The sequence below is a fragment of the Palaemon carinicauda genome, chromosome 21 (genome assembly GCF_036898095.1).
Source record: "Palaemon carinicauda isolate YSFRI2023 chromosome 21, ASM3689809v2, whole genome shotgun sequence".
NCBI lineage: Eukaryota > Metazoa > Arthropoda > Malacostraca > Decapoda > Palaemonidae > Palaemon > Palaemon carinicauda.
The window spans coordinates 49,353,001-49,372,065 of NC_090745.1; positions in this window are offsets into that span (position 1 = coordinate 49,353,001).

Here is a 19,065-nt window from a genome sequence, read left to right on the forward strand (position 1 = left end):
GGGAGATTCTCCCTAAACTGTCGTCTAGCGACATCCACGTCTAGTCTTCCTACTGAAAAGGTTAAGTGGACTTCCTTCCAATCCTTCTCCTGCCTGGGAAAGGCTAGTGACAGAGGCTTGCACTCATTGAGTGCAGGGCATGGTCTACTTGCCTCCACTGCCTTGGCAACAGATTTAAATGCCTTCCACGTAAAGGGGAATGATATTGAAGCAGGAGCAAGAAAGGAAGGGTGTCTGTTACTTAGTGTGAATATTTTCGACACCGAGTAACCCGCCTTTTTCAGGCTACTTGACAAGATAGCCTGTGCCTTATCATGGTCGAGAATCATGACCTTCTTCAGTTCCGTTTCTTTTCTTGACGTTGGTTCATGTCTCAGTCGAATGAAGCAATTAGGGAAAGCGTCAAAGCTTGGTCAAAACTGGATTTCGTCCAAAGGAACCGCACTCGTCTTCTCCGAGATGTAGAGTTTGCCGTTTAAAATCGGCATAAGCTCTGCAAACCTCCAGGGATTGGTTTTGGAGCATGTTATTATTATTATTATTATTACTATCCAAGCTACAACCCTTAATTGGAAAAGCAAGATGTTATAAGCCCAGGGGCTCCAACAGGGAAAAATAGCCCAGTGAGGAAAGGAAATAAGGAAATAAATAAATGAAGAGAACAAATTAACAATAAATCATTCTAAAATAAGTAACAAGGTCTTGGTCTCTGGGTCGTTTGTATGACCCTTGGGGAGTGACAAGTGGAGCTTCACAGCATGTCAGAAGGTCTTGGTCTCTGGGTCGTTTGTATGACCCTTGATGAGCGACAAGTGGAGCTTCACAGAGCTCTCTCTTGCATTTCGCATTTTCCTTTTTGTCTTGTTTGCGAAATTTTTCTATTAGACATTTCATATGGGCCAATAATTAGTCCATTTCGTCTAATAGAGGGGTAGAGGGTGAAGATGTCGATGTTAATGGCTCTAGAGCCGGCACAGACGGAAGCAATTCCAACACGACATTATCCACCTCTTCCCGTGGGTCTTCCTGCCCTCCGTCCCAAGGGCTATCTGGCCGCAGGGAGGTGTGAATCATGCCTGGGGCACCACTATTTTCTTACTTGCTTTCGGGAAAAGTAGGTTACGCATCCTATCATTAGGTAGGTAGGGTCCCGGAGAGATTTTCTGGAAACCTCTCACTCAGTTGCGTAGTTTGTTACGAAATGCATCCCTAGACTCCACCGACTTGGGATTCTCGAAACCCTCGGACATTAAGGTCCGACATACATTGCAAACCTGAGGGTTCCAATAATGCCGGGATTCGGAAATAATATTGCAGGGGGCATGAAACCTGCATGTATTATGACCATAAAAGAACTTACTCTTGATATTGCAGAAGACTGCAACACATGTCATCTGGGATTCTTCCTATAAAAATAGGAAAGCAGAATGAGTATACAATTGATTATCTCATTGATAAGCAATATGTAAAAGTCATCTTTTAACTAAAATAGCTCAGGATAGTAAGCTAGAAAGGGATAGTGGGAGACACATACTTGTGTATCCCTTGCAAGCAAATGCTGTTACCTCCCCTCAGTATTAACTATAAGGAGATTCCTTTATCAAGGAACTCTAACGAAAGGGTTCTAACCCCTAGGGGTAGAGAAGTGTACAAGTCACTGCCCCCTTTTATTCTTTAACACTGTGGGGTAAGGATGACTGATTTCTAATTAAAGTATTGAAGGAACTCTATTCTTTCAATATAGGAACAGTCCCAGCAGAAGTCTGCACAAGGGTACCCAAAATATGTTAGGAACTAACTACTGTATAATCATACTATAGTTTTCTGTTTGCAGTATATACTATATTGCAAAATACTGACTACTGTATAATTATATATAATGTAGTTCAGCCAGTGTGCTATCATTGTGGCAAGCATCTGACGGCACGGTCCAGCCGGCATGACGCTGACTGGACTAGGAAATATAAAAGACATATATTTGTGTATCCTACGCAGCCTATTTGCTGTGACCTCCCTTACAATATTAAAATCATAGAGTTTCCTGATCAGGGAAACTCAAGGATAAGGGTTCTAACCTTTTTGGGTTAGAAGTATAATACCACCAGCCCTTTAAATTATTTAATATTGTAGGGTAGTATGAAAACTGATTTCTAACCAGAATATTGAAGAAATTCTATTCTCTCAATATAGGATTGGTCTCAGCAAACACCCGGGCAAGGATACACAAGATATATTGGAAAATAACACTAGTATAATATATACCATAGTTTTTCTATCTGCAGTATATCCTATACTGCAAATATACTGACTACCTATATAAACATATACTGTAATTCAGCCGGCATATAGCCGGCATAGCTAGTCCCTGCCAGCGCAGCCAGCATGCTAGCTAAAAGAGGGAGAGAGACAGCATGGAGTGAAAGCGGCCTTATTACTGTGTATGTATACACCAATTAAGGATGTAAATGTCCAATTTATTGCCTTTTTCCAGAAAGAGAGTTCAAATGGAAGGGGAGAATGTAACATTCAGGCTTCCATCCAGCCACAAGTACCATCGCCGGCAAGGTCCGGTCGGCATATAGCTGGCAAGCTAGCACCCGGCAGCACTGGTACAGTCGGCATACTGCCGGCTGAGTCAGCACCTATCTGTGCTGGTCTGGCCAGCGGTAATACCCCGGCAACAGAACTTGTGGCCAGCAGTCCAAGGGAGGACTGAAGAACCTTGGTGACAGAAGGGACTTCCCACCAACAGCCATCATTGTTGCCAGCAGCCGCCAGCAGCCGTCATGGCTGCCGACAGGTGACATGGCTACCAGCAGCTTGCATAGCCGCCAGCAGTCGTCATAGCCGCCGACAGTTTGTATAAAACATGACCGCCGGCAGCCAACAGGGACGCCGGCAGTTGTCATGGCTGTCAGCAGCTGGCATAGTCGCAGGCAGCCGGAAAACAGCTGCAGAGTAGAGGTCTGGTCGGCCCCCGCAATCCACCGGCAACGGTGAGGTTGCAGGACGACGACTCAAAGAAAGACAATGGCTCGGCCATCACAAAAGAACAGAGGAAAAAGGGTCCTGTATGAGATGTGGAAGGAGCTGGCAAGGTTGCCGGTCCTACACACCGTTAAGAAACTGTTTCAGTATCGGTGCCATCCTAGGTAGCAGGAGAATTCTATTCTCCAACCTAGGCTCTGCCAATACAGTTAAGGGGACGGCATCAGTGCCGCCTCCTCTCAACAAGGGAGAAACAGAGTTCCAGCGCCAGCGCCATCCTAGGCCTCAGAAGAATACTACTCTTCAGCCAAGGGTCTGCGAGCACAGGACTAGTCTACTAGACCACAGGGAGAAGGTGGCGGCATCATACAACCACTTCAGGTGCGGCCTAGGGAGGGCTAGCCTCCTATGTCGGCAGCCTAGCCGGCAGGGGAATGACTGTTCACCCTGCCGGCCGACTGTCGGCACAAGACTAAATACTTTGAGGTTCTGAACGAATCACAAAACCTGCTATGTGCGGTTAATGGAAGAGACAGAAAACCCTAGGCTAGTCATGCCTGAATGAAAACTCGAGGCACGACCCACTAGGGTTGTAGCCTAAGGCTACACTCAGAGGGAATGAGAGGTTACCCTTAGATCTCTTTTAGAGACGAGTATCGGTTATATAATAATTCTAGGAGATACCAATCTCCGTTGAATTGATAAACCAATACACGAGGGTAACTGGGGAAATGTCGAAAGTATACTTTATCGCCTAGGTTAGGTTACCTAGGCAAGACGAGATCTCGGTTACCTAAATCACCGAAATTCTGACATATACAATCGACATAGAAAAAGGAAAATTATGCATATAAATATCTTTACTAGTATAAATTGCCTAAATAGCTTTCATAATTAAATTATTAATGCTATTTTAACCGAGAATGTCGTTCCACTAACTAAATAACCCATGCCTAGCGAACGACAGCGCCCATAGCTCCTTCGGTAACAGGCCTAGCTCCTAATCACAATAAATTACTCTAATTTCACTGTGAGACAGGAGCTAAATTATACACATTTTAAAGAATCAATACTCAACTTTCCAGAGGCGAAAGAAGCTGGAGATTGCATAATAATCCTTGGAAATCAATCAAAAAGGTCAGATCAACAGGGAACACCACCGTGCGAAATCGCTACAGAATTAGGAATGTCCGCCATCTTGGATATGGCGCTGTTGTGATACTTAGTAGTAGTATGGGAACTAGGGTAACCTTGATACGGCTCCCCTTCTAATTCTGCCACTTTCCCCCTCGAAGTATAAACGCTATTCGGGGCGCAGATTGCTATGTGGCGTGTCAAGAATACGTCCCCTGATATTATGCGATATCCTTGAGAGAAAATTTAAGGATATTCGCGCCAGGAGTTAGAATTCTGGAGACCTAAAGGTAAAATTCTCTAGGAATATCCCTGTGTGGTATCATGTAGTCCCATGTAGCTATGAATAAAGGGTAGTCTCTACCTAGCACCCAAGCCATCAAGACCTGACTTTTAATCATTGCAACCTCTTGCATATTATATCATGGTGGCAGCGTGGTAACGCACCCCACGCCATTCCATCAACAAACCCGGACCATAGAGACACTTTACATACCTCTTCTGTCCGTAATAACTGAGAAGAGGACTCATAATCAGCCAGAGTTTATTACCAGCGGCTGCAGAAGACGCCATTTTCACCCAACAGCAACCAGACAAAGACTGTCATACCGGCCCAGATAACAACCATACATAACTTATATCGTCAGGTTATGGCATAGAATGGACATTAGTGCACCGTGATTACAGTGAGAATAGTGAAGAAAGTTGTGAATAGATTACTTACAAGTATTTTGGCCATTGTTATCCACGCACTACTTCACAAAATGAGCCAAACAACAACGTACATTCAGCAGTGTAAACAAAACTGAAAACCGTGCCGGCTACCAGTGACAAATTTTTGTAGTGATTTCCATACTCTCATTATATGTCTCTTTGTGAACCGTAAACTGTGTTATTAATCCAATCACTATCTATCTATTGTGTAACACTCGAAACCAAATCCAATCATGGCCCAGCCTAAATGCCCAAGTATGGACTGGGCTCACCAGCCCCTGGCAGAGTCGTTTCGTGCATTCAAGGCGCGCATGAACTTATACCTCGAAGACCAGGAAGTCACAGACCCGGGCAAGCAAGCAACTAAAATTAAAATTGCCCTCGGCGATGAGGGCATGAGGCGTATCTTGGCGAGCGGCCTCACTGAACAGGAGCAACGTGTGCCACAGAACATATGGAGGCTTATTGAAAGTGAGGTTGATGCAACGGTGAAAATAAATTTCCGAGTTCACCGCCTCGAATTTGCAAATACCAAACAGAAACCTGCTGAAACAATCAGTCAATTATTGGCCAGACTCCGTGAAAAAGCGACAAAGTGCGAGTTTGAAGACAGAGAACTCAACGAACGACTTATCGAAATGACCATACTACGAACACAATTCGAAGAATTTCGGAAAGAACTCCTAACTAAGCCGAAGGGCTATGCTGTGAGCAACGTTCTAGAGAGAGGTCGGGAATACAAGGCCATTGCGGCCTCCACGGCATCATTACGCTCCATACAGATGAGCTCTGAGAACACAAGTACAAGCCATACCAACGTGGATGCAATTCGAAGGGAAGGCAACGAGCCACGGAACAAACTACAAACCACGGACAATCCCTGCTGGAACTGTGGGCTTAGCCATCCCATAAGGTCATGCCCCGCTTACAATGACAGATGCAGTGGTTGTGGCATCAAGGGGCACTGGAAAAAGATGTGCCGCAAAACTGATGGAGGCAGAACAATGCCAGGAGACAACATGCAGCCGACACAACGTCAGAGCAAGACAAGAGGGCGCTTCTACCGACGGCCGAATCGGGCTCCTAACCACAGGCAACACGAAGTCATGGTTAATGAAAACCCTAATCTTGATGAAGAAACAGATTATATGCCAAACTTCGACATGATAACGATATCTGACATAGGAGTGGCACCGAAACGAGAAGCATTCTCAAAGCTCATGGTCAAGCATGAAAACCCCCCAGCCTATGGGCCCCTGAAACTCAAAATCGACACAGGTTCCGGTGGCAATACGCTGCCCTTGCGGACATACAAGCAAATGTTTGGTGATGCACCCACCAGCCTCGTACTATCCCCAGAACCGTCAGTAAGACTAACATCATACAGTGGCGACAATATTCCCTGCCTAGGGTCACTAATGCTCAGCGTCCGCAAACTCAGCAACCCAGCATTCTCGCAAGAAAAGTTCTTCGTGGTTGATGTGTCTGGTCCAGCCATACTTGGCCTTCCCTCATGCCAAAAACTTGGTATTGTGGATATCAATGTCAACGACGTTACTGGAATACCTGAGCAACCAAGCCAACAAGGCCCTATTAGGTCAGTCGAACAACTAAAAGCGCAATTCCCAGCACAGTTTGACTGTATCGGCAAACTAAAAGAGCCCGCGATGCTCCACCTCAAGGATGACGCGATACCTTTCTGTGATCCGCCCCGTAAGGTGAGTATCCACCTGAAGCCCCGCATCAAGTCTGAGCTTGACACTATGGAGAAAGAGGGGGTTATCAGACGCGTAACGGCACACACAGACTGGTGTAGCAGCCTTGTGTATGTCACAAAACCCGATGGAAGCCTACGGATCTGCCTGGACCCCAAGCGGCTCAACCAAAACCTCAAAAGATGTCCCCACAAGATTCCCACTCTAGAAGAGATCAACCCGGTATTCTCCAAAGCGAAAGTGTTCTCCAAGCTAGACGCCAAAGCAGGCTAATGGAGTATACCGCTACACGAGGACTCACAACTACTGACAACGTTCCGAACACCACACGGCCGGTATTGTTGGACAAGGCTACCATTCGGGCTGAATGTAAGCCAGGACATATTTCAAGCCAGGATGGACTCCATCATCGAGAATCTCCCAGGTGTTGTTGGCATCGCTGATGACGTGGCAATATGTGGGAAAGACCAGTCGGAACACGACAAAAACCTGATGGGGTTCATGCAGCGTGCAGCTCAACACGGACTCAGCCTAAACTCGAAGAAATGCTCCATTTCAAAACCAGAAATCGAGTTTTTCAGAACACGCTATACCAGCAAGGGCATGATGCCAGACCCGTCAAAGGTACACGACCTGCATAGCATGCCGTCACCCTCCAATAAAGAGGAACTACAGAGATTCCTGGGAGTAATGACTTACCTCAGCCCCTATGTACCACATTACTCAGCTCAGTCACAAAGACTTCGAGATCTGGTCAAGGAAGATGTGCCCTTCCAATGGGAAGAAGACCATGAATCCACCTATCAACACCTGAAATGCCAAATAGCACCATCAAGCACGCTGTCTTACTATGACCCAACTCAACCCGTGACTCTTGAAGTCGATGCATCGCAAAAAGGCCTCGGGGCGGCCCTCATCCAAGACGGGAAGGTAATAGCCTTCGCCAGCAAAGCCCTGACACCAACGCAGGCAAATTACAGCAATATCGAGCGAGAGGCCCTTGGACTAGTACACGGCGTGCAACGATTTCATACCTACCTATACGGAAGAGACTTCGAAGCTGTCACTGACCACAAACCCCTCGTTAATATCTGGGAGAAGCCACAGATCAGTGCCCCACCTAGACTACAACGTCTCTTCTTGAAACTGCAGGGGTATGACATGAGGGTCAAGTACAAGGAAGGACGAACCCTTGTACTCTCCGACGCCCTATCACGCCTTCCTAACCCACAAAATGACAAGGAAATCCCTTTGGATACACGAGTGGACGGACTGGAACTAGATGACATCGATATGATATCAGTTGCACTCATAAAATTTGGTCCCCAGATTTTGGAAGAGGTCCGCCATAGGTCTGACACAGACCCAGTGCTGCGCACTCTCAAGCATACTATCATCGAGGGTTGGCCTACCTCAGTAAAAGGCTGTCACCCCGATATCCGCCAGTTTTTCTCATACAGAGAATGCCTTGCCGTGGAAGACGGAGTCATATTCAAAGGGCGACAAGTTATCATCCCCAAAGAGGTCAGACGCCGTATACTGGACCAGCTCCACCGGTCCCACCAAGGGATCACAAAAACACAAGCCCTGGCACGGGAGTGTGTATTCTGGCCCAACATCGCAAAGGATATAGAGGACAAGGTCAGGGCATGTGACATATGCCAGAAGTACCAGCCCCAGCAAAATCCTAGTGAAACCACGCATCATGACATTCCCCCAATGCCCTGGTTCAAAGTCGCTTCGGACATCTTCCAAATTGGCCACAAGACATATCTGATCACAACTGATTATTTCACAAAATTCCCGATAGTCACAGAACTAAAAAACCTGTCATCTGAAAGTGTGGCCAACCACCTCAAATTCCTGTGTTCGCTGTTCGGATGCCCCAAAACCCTGGTCTCAGACAACGGACCTCAATACACGGGAGCAGCCATGAGGGACTTCACAAAAGCCTGGGGTATTGAGCACATCATATTAAGCCCACATTACCCTCAGTCCAATGGCCTCGCAGAGCGCGCAGTTGGAACATGCAAGGCGATTATCAAAAAATGCCTTAAGACAGGTGGTGATATGCATACTGCATTACTCCACTTACGGGCCACCCCGATCGACAATAAGACAACCAGCCCCGCAGAGCTCATGTTTGGTCGCAATGTGACCACTGACCTACCAGGCAGATACGAACCACATCTCGCACACATCACGACCCGCAACCACCTCCAGGACCGCCTAGGACCAAATCGGACACAACGGCACTTCACAGACCTCCAACCCGAACAACCAGTCCGAATATTCGACAAGGCCTGCCACACATGGGTGCCAGGCAGAGTGGTACGTAAGTCAGAAGAACCCCAATCATACATTGTGGAAGCCCAAAACGGAGCGTGCCTCAGGAGGAACCGGTCCCACATCCGTCCGACACCGCTCGCGACAAACACAGAACCGCCCAACACCCGGCAGCAGGCTCCAACATCATCAGCACAGCCTCCACCACGACCCGCCGATATATCGCTGCCGCCACCTAGTGAGACCGAAATAACCCACCAAAGACCCGCAACTAGTGATAACACTACAGACCCGACAGCGGTGTATACCAAGTCAGGCCGGCTGGTGAAAACCCCATCCAGATATATTGAAAGTAACGCGGTCACATACCGTAAATTCCCATAAAGTGTTAAGTTAAATAATAATATACAACTCCCCCCCCCTCGTTTCATGACCGAAAATTCTGAGAGGTCGTTACCAGAGTTTGAAACTCAAGAAAAGTTATCAGTCTCAGGACTGATAAGTGATTCAGAATAATGAATTTTATTTGAAAATTTACGAGTCTCGGACTGGAGAACAGGCTCCATTTCGAACACTCGTTACATGTGTATCAGGTTTCCATTTTGTTTTAATATATTTTGGGTGTTGTTGTTTTTTGCATCAAAAAAAAAAAAAAAATATAAATTGCCACTTATTTTCATATTTATGACTGCCCTGCTGTAACCAACACTATTCGGACCAAAGTCTGCAAAGATAATAGCTATTATGTTTATATTACTATCCACAATCACAAATTGTACTATGCATGTTTATTGTGAAGGGATGAAAACAATGGAATACGTTTGAATATGGAACTTTCATCGTTTATTTCTTTGTACTTATATGCCAGATTAGTTATTATGTGTAATCAATGCTTTGTATGTGATAAGGGGGATGTGGTATCATGTAGTCCCATGTAGCTATGAATAAAGGGTAGTCTCTACCTAGCACCCAAGCCATCAAGACCTGACTTTTAATCACTGCAACCTCTTGCATATTATATCACCCTGTAGCACATATATCCCTTAGGAAGCTACTATTAGGAACCTTCCATCAGGACGTCATGGCTTGAGCCCCAAAAAATAAAGAACCCCACACTTAAAAAATTATGACCAATAGCCCAAACAAGGCTGTTATGAGAGACGAAATAGAAGACCACCTGAAAAAACGGGGAAATGAAAGAAACACAAGATGGGTTTACAAAATGGGAAAGAGTAGAAGATAACATATTCATATTACAATTAAAAATGAATTGTTAAAAAAATTTTAAAGGACAGAAAGATTAACTGTAGTTTCAATAGACTTTAAAAAGCCATATAATTCAATCAAGAGAGAAAAGTAATAGAAATCCTAAAATGATACAGAATACACCCAAATGCAAGAGATTGAATAGAAGAAATATACGAAGGGGACAAAAATATCAATGTAGAATATCAATTAGAAAAAGATTTTGACGTAACAAGCGGGATAAAGCAGGAATGCACAAGGTCAACTATTTTATTTAGATTAATCACATCCCGAATAATTAACGGGTGTAGGGCAATATTCTTTGCAGACAATAGTCTGATAATAGCAAAAAAAAAAAAAAATATATAGAAGAGGATAAAAGAAACATAAAAATATTAATAGAAGTATGTAAGTAATGTGGATTCGAAATAAACAAAAATAAGAATCTGTAGGATGTTATTCAAGCAAGCACTACTTTATGTATCTCTCCACCACGTTGCTGTGGCGCTGAACAACCACATAATCAGTAAGTCTGTTTGTAGCCATCCAAGAGGTTGTACCACCTTTATACACAATAAAGCACCAAGACGAAATAATTAGTATTTATCTCCAACATGGCACAGTGATTGGTGCCTAACCTACTATAGAATGAGCAGATTTGCAAGGCCTCCTCCTGGGACCACCCCAAGGGCCTCGAGAGAAGGTCAACTTAGACGTGGTACTTCTGGAAGTACAGATGCCGGCTTCGGTGCCATTGCAGAGGAAGTTGGAAGAGTATTATTGTCGAATATTAGCAATGCAGGAGCTCCAAGAGAAAGGTGTAATAAACCCATTGCACCAGAGTAGTGCACGTATATAATGTCAACAGTTGCCTTTAGAGAATGGAAACGATCCATGGATGATTGGATCAAACTTAGTAGAATACCACGTGGCGAGGTAGTGTTGAACATCGGGCTGAATTGCGAGGATAAGCAATAACGAGCTATCGATGCACAATTCCCTCTGGACCGATAGGCTCCTCTTGAAATGAAGGAAGCATTTGAAGCTATCTTGAAGATAAAAATGAAGACAGTGAACAAAGCAATTTTATGGGGTATTGATTTTTTTTTTTTTTTTTTTTACAGAAAGCAAGGTGCATGTGAATCTGCAAAAGAATACATACATCATTGTCAGCAAGAAGTAATTGATTGTGGGTTTCAGTGCCCAAGCTGTGACAGGGATTTGAGGGATTTTATTATGTTACATAAATTAGTGAGTGGTTTGCGTAACATGAAGTTGAAACAAGATGTATTGCAAAATTTTGAAAAGTATGACACAGTCGGGAAGCTCATGATTAAATATGAGTCATTTGAAGAAACAGAACGTGAATGCAAGGTATCTCTTTGACGAGGGGAAACAGCAGTGTTTTATGGGGCAGGTATGACATCAGACACGGGTGCCACTACACCACCCGTCCCCCCTGAGAGTGTTGCAGTGGTCAAAATGAATTATGGAAAACAGAAAGGTGATATTGTTAAACAGGTTTATAAGTTAAAACAAAAATGCAAATTTTGTGGTAGACAACATTTATGAGGACGCCAGAATTGTCCAGCAAGTAGCACAAGTTATTTTTCCTGGGGAAAGACCGGTCATTTCTCCAATTTATGCAGAAGTATGATCAACAGTGGTGTATACCAAGTCAGGCCGGCTGGTGAAAACCCCATCCAGATATATTGAAAGTAACGCGGTCACATACCGTAAATTCCCATAAAGTGTTAAGTTAAATAATAATATACAACTCCCCCCCCCTCGTTTCATGACCGAAAATTCTGAGAGGTCGTTACCAGAGTTTGAAACTCAAGAAAAGTTATCAGTCTCAGGACTGATAAGTGATTCAGAATAATGAATTTTATTTGAAAATTTACGAGTCTCGGACTGGAGAACAGGCTCCATTTCGAACACTCGTTACATGTGTATCAGGTTTCCATTTTGTTTTAATATATTTTGGGTGTTGTTGTTTTTTGCATCAAAAAAAAAAAAAAATATAATTTGCCACTTATTTTCATATTTATGACTGCCCTGCTGTAACCAACACTATTCGGACCAAAGTCTGCAAAGATAATAGCTATTATGTTTATATTACTATCCACAATCACAAATTGTACTATGCATGTTTATTGTGAAGGGATGAAAACAATGGAATACGTTTGAATATGGAACTTTCATCGTTTATTTCTTTGTACTTATATGCCAGATTAGTTATTATGTGTAATCAATGCTTTGTATGTGATAAGGGGGATGTGGTATCATGTAGTCCCATGTAGCTATGAATAAAGGGTAGTCTCTACCTAGCACCCAAGCCATCAAGACCTGACTTTTAATCACTGCAACCTCTTGCATATTATATCACCCTGTAGCACATATATCCCTTAGGAAGCTACTATTAGGAACCTTCCATCAGGACGTCATGGCTTGAGCCCCAAAAAATAAAGAACCCCACACTTAAAAAATTATGACCAATAGCCCAAACAAGGCTGTTATGAGAGACGAAATAGAAGACCACCTGAAAAAACGGGGAAATGAAAGAAACACAAGATGGGTTTACAAAATGGGAAAGAGTAGAAGATAACATATTCATATTACAATTAAAAATGAATTGTTAAAAAAATTTTAAAGGACAGAAAGATTAACTGTAGTTTCAATAGACTTTAAAAAGCCATATAATTCAATCAAGAGAGAAAAGTAATAGAAATCCTAAAATGATACAGAATACACCCAAATGCAAGAGATTGAATAGAAGAAATATACGAAGGGGACAAAAATATCAATGTAGAATATCAATTAGAAAAAGATTTTGACGTAACAAGCGGGATAAAGCAGGAATGCACAAGGTCAACTATTTTATTTAGATTAATCACATCCCGAATAATTAACGGGTGTAGGGCAATATTCTTTGCAGACAATAGTCTGATAATAGCAAAAAAAAAAAAAAAATATATAGAAGAGGATAAAAGAAACATAAAAATATTAATAGAAGTATGTAAGTAATGTGGATTCGAAATAAACAAAAATAAGAATCTGTAGGATGTTATTCAAGCAAGCACTACTTTATGTATCTCTCCACCACGTTGCTGTGGCGCTGAACAACCACATAATCAGTAAGTCTGTTTGTAGCCATCCAAGAGGTTGTACCACCTTTATACACAATAAAGCACCAAGACGAAATAATTAGTATTTATCTCCAACATGGCACAGTGATTGGTGCCTAACCTACTATAGAATGAGCAGATTTGCAAGGCCTCCTCCTGGGACCACCCCAAGGGCCTCGAGAGAAGGTCAACTTAGACGTGGTACTTCTGGAAGTACAGATGCCGGCTTCGGTGCCATTGCAGAGGAAGTTGGAAGAGTATTATTGTCGAATATTAGCAATGCAGGAGCTCCAAGAGAAAGGTGTAATAAACCCATTGCACCAGAGTAGTGCACGTATATAATGTCAACAGTTGCCTTTAGAGAATGGAAACGATCCATGGATGATTGGATCAAACTTAGTAGAATACCACGTGGCGAGGTAGTGTTGAACATCGGGCTGAATTGCGAGGATAAGCAATAACGAGCTATCGATGCACAATTCCCTCTGGACCGATAGGCTCCTCTTGAAATGAAGGAAGCATTTGAAGCTATCTTGAAGATAAAAATGAAGACAGTGAACAAAGCAATTTTATGGGGTATTGATTTTTTTTTTTTTTTTTTTTACAGAAAGCAAGGTGCATGTGAATCTGCAAAAGAATACATACATCATTGTCAGCAAGAAGTAATTGATTGTGGGTTTCAGTGCCCAAGCTGTGACAGGGATTTGAGGGATTTTATTATGTTACATAAATTAGTGAGTGGTTTGCGTAACATGAAGTTGAAACAAGATGTATTGCAAAATTTTGAAAAGTATGACACAGTCGGGAAGCTCATGATTAAATATGAGTCATTTGAAGAAACAGAACGTGAATGCAAGGTATCTCTTTGACGAGGGGAAACAGCAGTGTTTTATGGGGCAGGTATGACATCAGACACGGGTGCCACTACACCACCCGTCCCCCCTGAGAGTGTTGCAGTGGTCAAAATGAATTATGGAAAACAGAAAGGTGATATTGTTAAACAGGTTTATAAGTTAAAACAAAAATGCAAATTTTGTGGTAGACAACATTTATGAGGACGCCAGAATTGTCCAGCAAGTAGCACAAGTTATTTTTCCTGGGGAAAGACCGGTCATTTCTCCAATTTATGCAGAAGTATGATCAACAGTGGTGCGGCCAAGGAGCATCATTATGCATCTGACACAAGCATATCAGATACTACCACTATTGGTAACGTTACATCACACAATGTTTGTGTTCGTCAAAGCACTGATTGTTCATATAATGTTAATCCACAATCTTTAATTACTGTCAATGAAAAGGTAACTGACAATAGAAGTAAGGGTATGTTGCATGTGGTAGTAGCAGCATGCACGCAATCTGGTTAAATGTCCAGGTATTATGTATTGAAAATAATAAATCAGTTGTTTTACAGACAGTTGCTGACACAGGGGCAGAAGTATGTATGGTAGGTTTATGGCATGCTAGAAGTTTGGGCATCGATCTAAATAAATTGAATAAATTAGGTGTAAAGCTGCAAAATGCAGCAGGTGGTTTGATGAAAGTATTAGGTAGTTGTGGCACTAAAATTAAGTGTGGGGTTAAGTCAACCCTTGAGAATAAGTTTTTTGTTAAGGGAACTAGTAAATTATTTCTTTCACTGAATGCTTGCATATCTGCGATTGGTAGACCCTCATTTCCTCAATCATGTGGTGAGTTCTATCGAATGTCATGAGTATTCAAATCAAATTCCTTATACTGTGAGACCTAATGATTTGCCATACCCTCCTAATGAATCCAGTGTTCCCTTATTAAAACAATGGTTGTTTGAACGTTTTTCTAGTACCACATTTAATGTAAGTAAGAGACCTTTTCCTGTGATGAGTTACAAACCACATCATATACATTTGTTACCAATTGCTGTACTGTATGCTTGTCATACACCTATTCCTAAACATTGGGAAAATGTGGTAAAACATCAAATTGATGAGGATGTACAAGCAGGTATATTGCAGCCAGTCCCCACTGGGGAGGTTACAGATTCGTGTTCTCGTATGGTGGTTGTTGGTAATAAAAGATGGCACCCCAAGAAGCACTGTAGGTTTTCAAATATTAAAAGCTTATTGCAAGAGGGAAACAGATCATACTTTTGCTCCGTTTGATATGGTATCAAATGTGCCAGTTCACACCTTTAAGACGACAGTTGATGTTCATTGGGGGTTTCGTCAAGTTATGTTAGACAAAGAAAGTCACAAACTTATGACTGTCATAGTACCTTGGGGGAGATAGCAATACTGTCGCACACCAATGGGCCACTGTGCTGCACCAGATGCTTGAACAAAGATATTTGATGATATTATTATTGGCATACCTAGAAAATTTAAATGCGTAGGTGATATTTTGTTGTATGATTCCGATGTAAGTGAGGCATCTTGGCATACTTATGAATTGCTCAAAACTTGTGAAAAAATGGTGTAACCTTAAATCCAGACAAATTCCAGTTTTGACAAAGAGATTTTTTTTTTTTTTTGTTATACGTTGATATGGGATAAGTATCTTCTATCAGAGGATAAGTTAAGTGCTGCAAAAAGTTTCCCTATGACTGATCATCCCAAAATATCTGATATTCAATCATGGATTGGACTTGTAAATCAATTTGCACCATATTGTAGCAACAGCGCCTATTATGGCACCATTCTGAGATCTGTTGATATTTTTATCATTATTATTAGTATCTATATTGTTATTATTATTAATATAATTATTCATATCATTATTATTATTATTCATAACATTATCGTTCATATTATTATTATTATTATTCATATAATTCATATTATTATTATTATTATTATTATTATTATTATTATTATTATTATTATTATTATTATTATTATTATTATTATTATTATTATCATTTTGGTGTGTCCTTCTCCTAGAAGAGCTTCTTACCATAGCTAGAGTGTCTCAATCTTTATGAAGAGGAAAGTAGCCACTGAACAGTAGTTAAACCCTTGAACGAGGAAGAATTGTTTGATAATCTCAGTGTTGTAAGGTGTATAAGGACAGATGAGAATGTGGAAAGAATAGACCAGACTATTCGTTGAATTTGTAGGCAAAGGAAAAATTAGCCATAACTAGATATAGAGATCCAATGTATTACTGTCTAGCCAGTCAAAGAACCCAATAACCACTCCCTCAGAGCTACAATTTCATGTATTTATTATTTCATTACCTATTTCTATTGACTTGTAATTAAAGTATTTGTGCGTGTGTAAAAACACACATATTTTGGCAGTTAGTTCAAGCCGAATTGGCGCCTGCGCGCATGCTACTTTTCCGTCCGCACCCTGTATTATATTCCAACGTATGTTTGAATAAACTGTCAGTTGTCATTGGTGAAGCTTGTCTCACTGTCCTTACAACTGGTGACCCCGGAGTTGAAGTAGCATCAGCGGTTTTGGCTTTGCCATTAACGGACTTATTACGGCCGTGCTACCTTCTTTTACTCCGTTACCTTAGGCGTGAGCTTCGGCTTTTGGTGCTCTCACACCTCGGTGCATGTAAGGCAGCAGGATGAGCTTAACCGACATATCAACTTCCCACCTCTTCGCCGACTCGTCGACTGACCACAATGGCGGATTCAACCCACCCATCACGCCCAATGGCCTCGCCTCCACACCCAAAGTCAAACTGCCGCCGTTTTCTCAACACAACACCGCTTCCTGGTTCCTGAGAGCGGACGTAGTCTTCCGAGTCGCTAGGCTCAGCGACTCCTGCGCCAAGGCCGACATCATTCTCACCTCCATCCCAGAGGAGGTATTCGACAAGATTTCCCCATGGCTCAACGCCCAGGCTGGCCAAGTTTCCTACGACGACCTGAGAACGAAACTCATCGGTATCTACTCATTCTCCGTTTCAGCAAGGGCACAGAAAGTCCTGGACCTCGCTGGCAAACCCATGGATGACACCTCTCCTGTCGAGGCATGGGACGAGTTAACCGGCCTGCTAATGCTCCCTGAAACCGACAGCAACGGCCGACGGCGCGAGATTAGCCTATCTCTTGAGATTTTCCTTCGACGCCTACCGCAGGATGTAAGGGCCCAATTGACGGACGCCGACAGACTTCCGATGAACGAACTCCTGTCGAAGGCTCAGAAGCTCCATGAGGCCTCCAAAGAATCTCGCCTTGGGGCATCATCAGTATCGTCTTCGTTCTTTTCCTTCAGCTGCTCTTCCATAGACTCTTCAGTAACGGCTCCTGACGACAACGACGAGATCAACGTTCTAGCAAGAAGGAAACCACCGCAACCAACACGTTCAAATCCTAGGCCTAACCCAGCATGGTACTTCTACCACCAACAGTTCGGCAGCGACGCCAAGAAATGTAGAGCACCGTGCAACTTCCCTAGAAGATGACGCCAGAAAAGACCACCTACCACCATCGCAGCTGCAGGAAACCAAAACAAGAATGGTTTCTATATCCTCGACACCGTCTCCAACCGTAGACTCATGGTCGACACCGGCGCTATGCAGTCAACGTTCCCGCCGTCAACGTTCCCGCCGTCACAAACCGACCTAGACCGTGGTCCCAGCAAAGACGCCCCCTCACTCGTCGCCGCCAACGGATCTCACATATGGTGTTATGGGACCAGGACCCTCAGGATATCTATCATGGGCCGTTCGTATTCCTGGCCCTTCGCCATCGCTGACATCAGTCGCCCCCTCCTCGGTGCAGATTTCCTCGCTCACCACGGACTACTTGTTGACGTTGCTGGGAAATGCCTCATCGACACAGGAACCTGCCAGTCCCGCGCCCTAAGAGCCGGCCCTGCCACAATATCCGTATCCGCTGTAACGACGCAGCCCTACGCCGACCTCCTGCAAGAATTTCCTGACGTTTTCAAGCCCGAGCTCCGACACTCGCCGGGATCCCCCTCCAAGCACGGGATCTACCATCACATCACGACAACGGGACCTCCTACTCACGCCAAATTCCTCCGCCTCCCGCCCCAGAAGCTGAAGGACGCCAAACGCGCCTTTGAGGACATGGAACGCATGGGTATCTGTAAGAAAGCATCGAGCCCCTGGGCATCTCCCCTACACATGGTAAAGAAGCCTGACGGGACCTGGAGACCTTGCGGCGACTACAGCCGCCTCAACCTCATCACAACGCCCGACCACTACCCCCTGCCCAACATGCAAGACCTGACGAATGCGTTGCATGGCGAAATACTTCACCAAGATGGACCCTCTCAAGTCTTACTTCCAGGTCCTGGTATTTCCGGAGGACATTCCGAAAACTGCCATTGTGACACCATTCGGATCCTATACCTTCACATACTCAACCTTCGGTCTACGCAATGCAGGGGCGACCTTCCAACGACTAATGGATAGCATCCTGGGCGACCTACCATTCTGCGTCTGCTACGTCGACGACATCCTGATATTCTCAAAGATCAAGGAGGAACACCGGAGGCACGTCCGCGCCGTCCTCAAACGCCTGCAGGAGAATGGCCTGGTCGTACGTTTCGACAAATGCACGTTCGGCGCGGAAGGAGTAGACTTTCTCGGTCATCGCATATCCTCGTGCGGGGTAAAACCCATGACAACCAAGGTGGATGCCATCGAAAAATTTCCCAGTACCTACGACCACCCGCCAACTTCAAGAGTTCCTGGGGATGGTCAATTACTACAGGCGCTTCATCCCCAACGTCGCACAGACCCTGACATCCCTCGACGACGTCCTGAAGCGAAAGGCGAAGAAACTTGAGTGGGGTTTCCCCAACAAAACGCATTCACCCGGACAAAGGACGCCCTTGCAAAAGCCGCCACCCTGGCTTATTTCGACGATAACGCACCCCTGCGACTGACGA